Below are 6,407 nucleotides of genomic sequence, written 5' to 3' on the forward strand. Positions count from 1 at the left end.
ATTTGGTTCTTTCTCGAGTCTTTGCAATAGCTTATTCCCTTTTTGAGTAGCAGGTCCAGTTTTTGGCCACTGTATTTTAAACTGATAAGAACAGATACTACACATGATTTTAGCCAAAGGAGATGTGAGTTGTAGAGAAATGTCAGAATGATCAAAAGGAAAAAAAAGTTTACGTGTTACAGTTAGCAATTAGCATAGGTGATAGACGTTTAAGGGAAGCCTTAATTATCAGATCTACATTTTGACATGTGAAGATTTTTGTGAGAGGAGTATGCCTCCTAGAAAAAGCAGTTTGAAAACAGTGCAGATTTTGTTTTGATAGCTTGATCTCTCAAATTTTTTACTGTTAAGGGTGATCAAACTAGAAATAGAAAGGGCATGCTGTTGGATACTGTTCTTGAGAGGAAGAAGAGCAATGTTTCTCTTGTGGGGAGTTTACATATTCATCTGGCTAAAAGCAAAGGCACCCAGATCTTTGAGATTCTTTATACCTGTCTCTGGTTGCTATTCTCAATTTTAGTAGCTATGTACATACGTATGTATGCACCTTTTATTTTTATTTTATTTTATTTTTTTTTAAGATTTTATTTATTTATTTGTCAGAGAGAGAGAGAGTGAGAGCGAGCACAGGCAGACAGAGTGGAAGGCAGAGGCAGAGGGAGAAGCAGGATCCCTGTGGAGCAAGGAGCCCGATGTGGGACTCGATCCCAGGACGCTGGGATCATGACCTGAGCCGAAGGCAGTTGCTCAACCAACTGAGCCACCCAGGCGTCCCATTTTTTTATTTTTTAAACTTCAGTTTAGTACATAATGTGACTTGCTTTGGCGTGAGACGTGATACAACAGAGGGCATTTTTTTTTTTTTTTAATAATGGGAAACATTGGAAGAGAACATCAGTTGATAAGATTTTTATTTTTCATGAACTAGGCCATGAACCCCTAGCAAGGGGTCAGACATTCACATAATAGTGCTGATGTTTGCAAAGGGAATCTGCACTTCGTAGCTATAAGAAGTTAGTTTACTTTGAGTGTTATTTTAATTATAAGTTTCAAAGTGAATTTATATATGAGATCTTTTTTTTTTAAAGATTTTATTTATTTGCCAGAGAGAGTGCGAGTGCATGTATACGGGCACGCGTGAGCACATGAGCAGGGGTGGGACAGAGGGAGAGAGAGAAGCAGAGTCCCTGCTGAGCAGGGAGCCCAATGCAGGGCTTGAGCTCAGGACCCTGGGATTAATGAGATCTTCTTTGAATAGTATTTTAACTTTGAATGATTTTTTATGTACATCTTTTTATTAGAGCAAATGACTGTTTTCCCCCTTTTAGTCCATAATAACTATTTTATATGATTTTATTATAGTGCAGGTTTCAAAATCAGTAGAACAAAACTCGATAGGAGTAAGGATTTGCCATATACTTCAGATGGTGAATGACTTACTCGGTTTAGGCTTTTCGCTGGAGTGGTTCAGTTCCAATGAGGACACTTGTGGGCAAGACAGGAGTGATGATTAATTTTTATTGTGAAGCACTGTTTTTGAAGTAGTATGAGCCAATCAGCTCTGGTACCGTTACCTCATCTCTGATTCAGTGGGTCTCATGAGAGAGAAGGACTCATGGTAGGGGCCCTGGGAGGCACCTGGGGGCTTCTTAAAACTGCTTTAAACTCCCCCAATTGTCTCCCTCTTCCCTCTGTGACAGCGAACTGTCACTACTAATGGTGGAGCTTTGCATCCCTTAGATGTGTTGGAACAAGAAAAAGATTGGGAATGAGTGCACTACATTTTTTATTAGAACTCAAGTTGAAAACAGATAATGGTAGGTCACCCCTAGTTTTGAATTCCTGTCAACGTTGTATTCCTTCAGTTTGACTAGTTGAGATTCAACTGAAAAGTTTATCCTTATAGAGCATACAAACTCCAGCTCATAAGTGTGTGATTTAAAGACTATTAGAATTATTTGCAGATTATTTGCTTTTCAAAACAAAAATGAAGTACAGAAGGCCCTGTTTTAAGTTTTGTTTTATAAAATATTGTGTTTGTCAGGTAACAAGAGTAACCAAGAGCTGAAGTAGAAATTCAATCCAAACTAATAAAGATGAGGCTTCAAGATTATAATGAACTCAGTGGGAAAGTAAGACTTATTTTTGTTTCCATTTCAGGAACATAATCTCTGGAAGGGGAGGGCTGTGTGTGTGTGTGTGTGTGTGTGTGTGTGTGTGTGTGTGTGTCTATATGTGTATGAATGTATGTAGACTTTCCTTCTGGGTTTGTTTTAGTCTTTGACTAAGTATGTTGGAGAAAGAGCCACAGTTTTTAAAATCAGGTAACTAGATTCCATTTCTTGGTGTTGGTGTGGGGCTTCTCACCACATGACTTTGTAAATGACTTAGTATTTCTGACCCTAAGTCATTGCATCTGTAAAACGACTATAATACTTTCCTACCTACCTCACAGGGTTGTTGTGAGGCTTTAAAAAGGTATTTGTATAAATGGTAAAATTCTGTAGAAGCCAGATATAAACTCTTAATTTTTAGAAGCTTTGTTAATTTTTTTTTCTTTTGAAGCTAACTGTTAAGTCACTATGGGCCAGACTAGTCTATATTTTTATTTTTTAAATGTATTTAACCTTTTAATCTCTGCCAAGTACTCCTGCATTTGAAGGGCCTGTGTTTTCAGCAGCATATAGGCTTTAGGTTTAAGGACAATTTTATTTTCATTCTGGATAGAAGTGTATTGACCAGCTGGCACCACAGATTGTACCCGATATCTGTCTTCTATTTTGCACTGTTGTTTTGACTTGTGTGATAATAGTAATGAGTACAGTTGAAGGATTTCTTATCTGTGTCTTTATATTTTTATTCTTTATGATTAAGTTACTTGTGATTAGTGTTTATAAATAATATATGATCTTATATTTAATTCCCCTTGGCTTACAAACATGCTTTATAAAGTGATTTTTCTCTAAAATCTTATTATATTTCAAGATCTTTAAATTTAAAAACTTGGAATCTTGGGATAGCTTTAGATTTATGGAAAACTTGCAGAGATAGTACAGAATTTTCATATGTTCTTTATTCATCTACCTCTAATATTGGCATCTTACTTAACTTTGCTATATTTGTCAAAATTAATATATTGACGTTGGTATAAGATACTGTTCCCTGGGATGCTTGAGTGGCTCAGTTGGTTGGGCAGCTGCCTTCGGCTCAGGTCATGATCCCAGCGTCCTGGGATCAAGTCCCACATCGGGCTTCTTGCTTGGCAGGGAGCCTGTTTCTCCCCTCTGCCTCTGCCTGCTATTCGGTCTGCCTGTGCTCACTCTCTCTCCCTCTCTCTCTCTGATAAATAAATAAAATCTTTAAAAAAAAAAGAAAAAGATACTGTTCCCTAGTGTACATTATCTGGGTTTCTGTTATTGTGCTAATTTCTCCTTTCTGTTCCAGGACCCAGTCAAGGACGCCACCTTGCACTTAGTCACGTCCTTTCGGTCTCCTCTGATCTGTCGTAGTTGTTCAGTCGGCCCTTGGTTTCACAGTCTAGACGGCTTGTACAACCGTTCCTGAATTTGGGTTTGTCTGGCGTTTTCTTAGGCTTGGGCAGGAATGCCGCTGAGTTGAAGAGCCCTCGTGGCATTGTATTGTCCCTGGTGATTTTAACCTGGGTCCCTCAGTGAAGGTATTGTCCGCTGGGTCCCTCCACAAGTTAGCAAGTCCCTTTCCCTGCTCTACTCTTTGATGTGAGTCACCAATGAACCACATTAAAGGGGACAGCAATGAATGTCTCCCTCTAGTAGGGAGTTTCTACATGTATTATTTGGAATTCTTCTGTGTGAAAGATTTACCTCTTCCCTCCCATTTATTTATCTCAGTGGGCAGTCGTAAATATTTTTTCTTTGGGTTATAATCCAGTAGTCTTGTTCTTTATTTTGTTGCTCAAATTGTTCCTTTTTTAGCCACTGGAACTCTTTCAGTTGGCTTCTGTGTCCTTTTGACATGCCTGCATCTTTTTTTTGTATGGTTTTGCTCCTTTTTTTTTTTTTTTTTTTTAAAGATTTTATTTATTTAACAGAGAGAGACCCAGCAAGAGAGGGAGCACAAGCAGGGGGACTAGGAGAGGGAAAGCAGGCTTCCCGCTGAGCAGGAAGCCTATGTGGGGCTCCATCCCAGGATCCTGGGATCACAACCTGAGCTGAAGGCAGATGTTTAACGACTGAGCCACCCAGGCACCCGTGGTTTTGCTTTTTGAGCAGTTTCGTACTCTATGGCATCGTCCTTTATTTTTCCTGTTGGGGTCCTGAAATCAGCCATTTTCCCAAGGAGCTCTGGTTCCTTTTATTGGAGGATGGTATTTAGAAATGAAGATCTGGGCACTGGGTATTACTGGGTGTCACTGCTTCCAGGCCCACTCAGGTAGAGTTAGAAAATAGAGGAGTGTCTCTCACCCCTTGTGTGCACAGCTTGGTGGTTGCTTCTCTGTTACTGGTCAGCTGACTGACTGATCAGGTGATCTCCTTGCGACAGACGACCTGTCCGGCTACCTGAAAGATAAACAGATAAACAGGAGTTCACACGGACGTCTCAGGCTTAATCCAGCATCACCAGTTCATCCTAGCTTTCCTCTCCTTAGTTGTAATTTCTTCTCTTGTGGTGAGAAACTGGCTCGCATTAGTATCGGTTTTCAGGTATCTGTGCCCCTAGGGCATACATGTAAAGTAGTTTCAGAATTGCTAACCAGGACTCCCATGAGGAATAAACTTGCCAACCAGAGTCCAGCCTTTCAGTACAGTTCTTTTTGTCTTTAGTCTTTAAAAGAGTCACTGCAGAATTTTCCAGAGTTAGCTAGGTCAGCACCTTTTTCTTCACCCTTTTCAGTAAGGTCATATCATACATCTGTACTATAGTTAGGTTAACTTAATCTCAGTCTGCGTTCTGTCCTGGGATTCCCTAGTGTTCTACTTGATTTTTTTGTTTGCTGTAAAGTTTACTTTTTGGGTTGTATAGTCCTTTGGGTTTTGTGCATTTAAAATGTTAAATACCTGTAAAATATTTGAGCCGTAGATTATGATATGGTTATTTTATGCTCCTTTCTTTTGGCTTTACCTTCTAAAATTTATACATTTTCAGAAGAAGAGACAGATAAAATTTTTACTTAATGTAGTGTTTAAAATATTTAATTGCCTGATTGCATGTTACCATGCATATTACCTCAAATCCTAAGGAAGAGTTTTGGGTATTTTGCAAATTACTTTCCTTTGAATGAAAAATGATGTGATTATTAAGTTTGTTTGTTTTATGATCCAAGAATAATTAAGCTAATTTTTTTCCTATGAACACAACAGGTTGCCTTCTATATTTAGAGTGGATGAGGCCTATAGAAACTAGGATATGAAATAACAGTCACCCTTTATCAAGTCTTCCACGTGTTAGGCACAGCAACCGAATAAAGTGGTGGTGTTCATACTCTATCTTACTAATAGGGAGAATAGATAACTTGCCCCAGATCACAGGAGCTGTAGATTGTTGGAGGGATTCAAGTCCAGGATTCTGGGATACCAGACTTGAGACTCTGCTAATGGTGTCCAAGCCTGGCCGCATGCCAGCATTACCCAGAGAGCTTTTGAAAATTCATGTATGTGATACCCTCTCTGGATGCAGGGCGACTCAGAATCTCTTGGGGTGGGACAGGAGTGCTGCCGTTCTCCCCAGACCTCCAGTGGGCTTCCCGTGTAGTTGCACCAGCACCAGTGCAATTCTGAGCAAGCCCATTGGAAACACTGAGGAGGCTACAGTCCTCGCCTACTGCCGCCTTCCAGATCAGTGTTCATTAGTACAGTTATTATAGCTAATTGTTTTATTTGCTTCACGTGTCTGATTTCAATAGTAAAGTTACACAGGCTTTGTAGTTGAGTTAGTGGCAACCTGATAAGCACATACTTGCTCATTGGCCGATAGGTTTCTGTTTCCAGAAGAAGCACACTTACTTGAGGGGAAATAGGAAGTTCTGTGTTATTTTTGACGGCAGTGAGCCCGCGGAGTCACACCTGATGTAAGATGGAGAAGATCAGAGGACAGAATGCTCAGGTCACAACGGAGGACTGCATCCCGTGAAGACAACACACCAGTAGCAACAAGACTAGGGGCTGGCATTAACTGAATGCTGCTGTGTGGAGGCGGGTTGGTCAAGTGACTCAGTTGAGGACGTAGATAGCCCATATGGCAGAGCCAGGAGGTGAACCCCGAACTGGCTGTGAAGCTGTGCTTTTACCGTATATGCCTCCTGAGTTATATTTTTTCCCACCTAGTGCTTTAAGTATTTTTTTGACGTAGTGGTTAGCATTTGAATATAAGATTTCATGTGAAAATCTGGATTTTTTTTTTTTTTTTTTTTTTTTTTTTTTTTTTTTTTT

The 6,407-nt window shown here is 39.8% G+C and overlaps 1 protein-coding gene across 4 annotated transcripts in view; it reads left to right on the plus strand.

Moving 5' to 3' along the window:
• MAP3K4 (mitogen-activated protein kinase kinase kinase 4) overlaps positions 1–6,407 on the plus strand; it is a 153,002-nt gene that overhangs the window by 88,976 nt on the left and 57,619 nt on the right. The gene's annotated exons all lie outside the window — the stretch shown is intronic.

The sequence above is a fragment of the Mustela nigripes genome, chromosome 5 (genome assembly GCF_022355385.1).
Source record: "Mustela nigripes isolate SB6536 chromosome 5, MUSNIG.SB6536, whole genome shotgun sequence".
NCBI lineage: Eukaryota > Metazoa > Chordata > Mammalia > Carnivora > Mustelidae > Mustela > Mustela nigripes.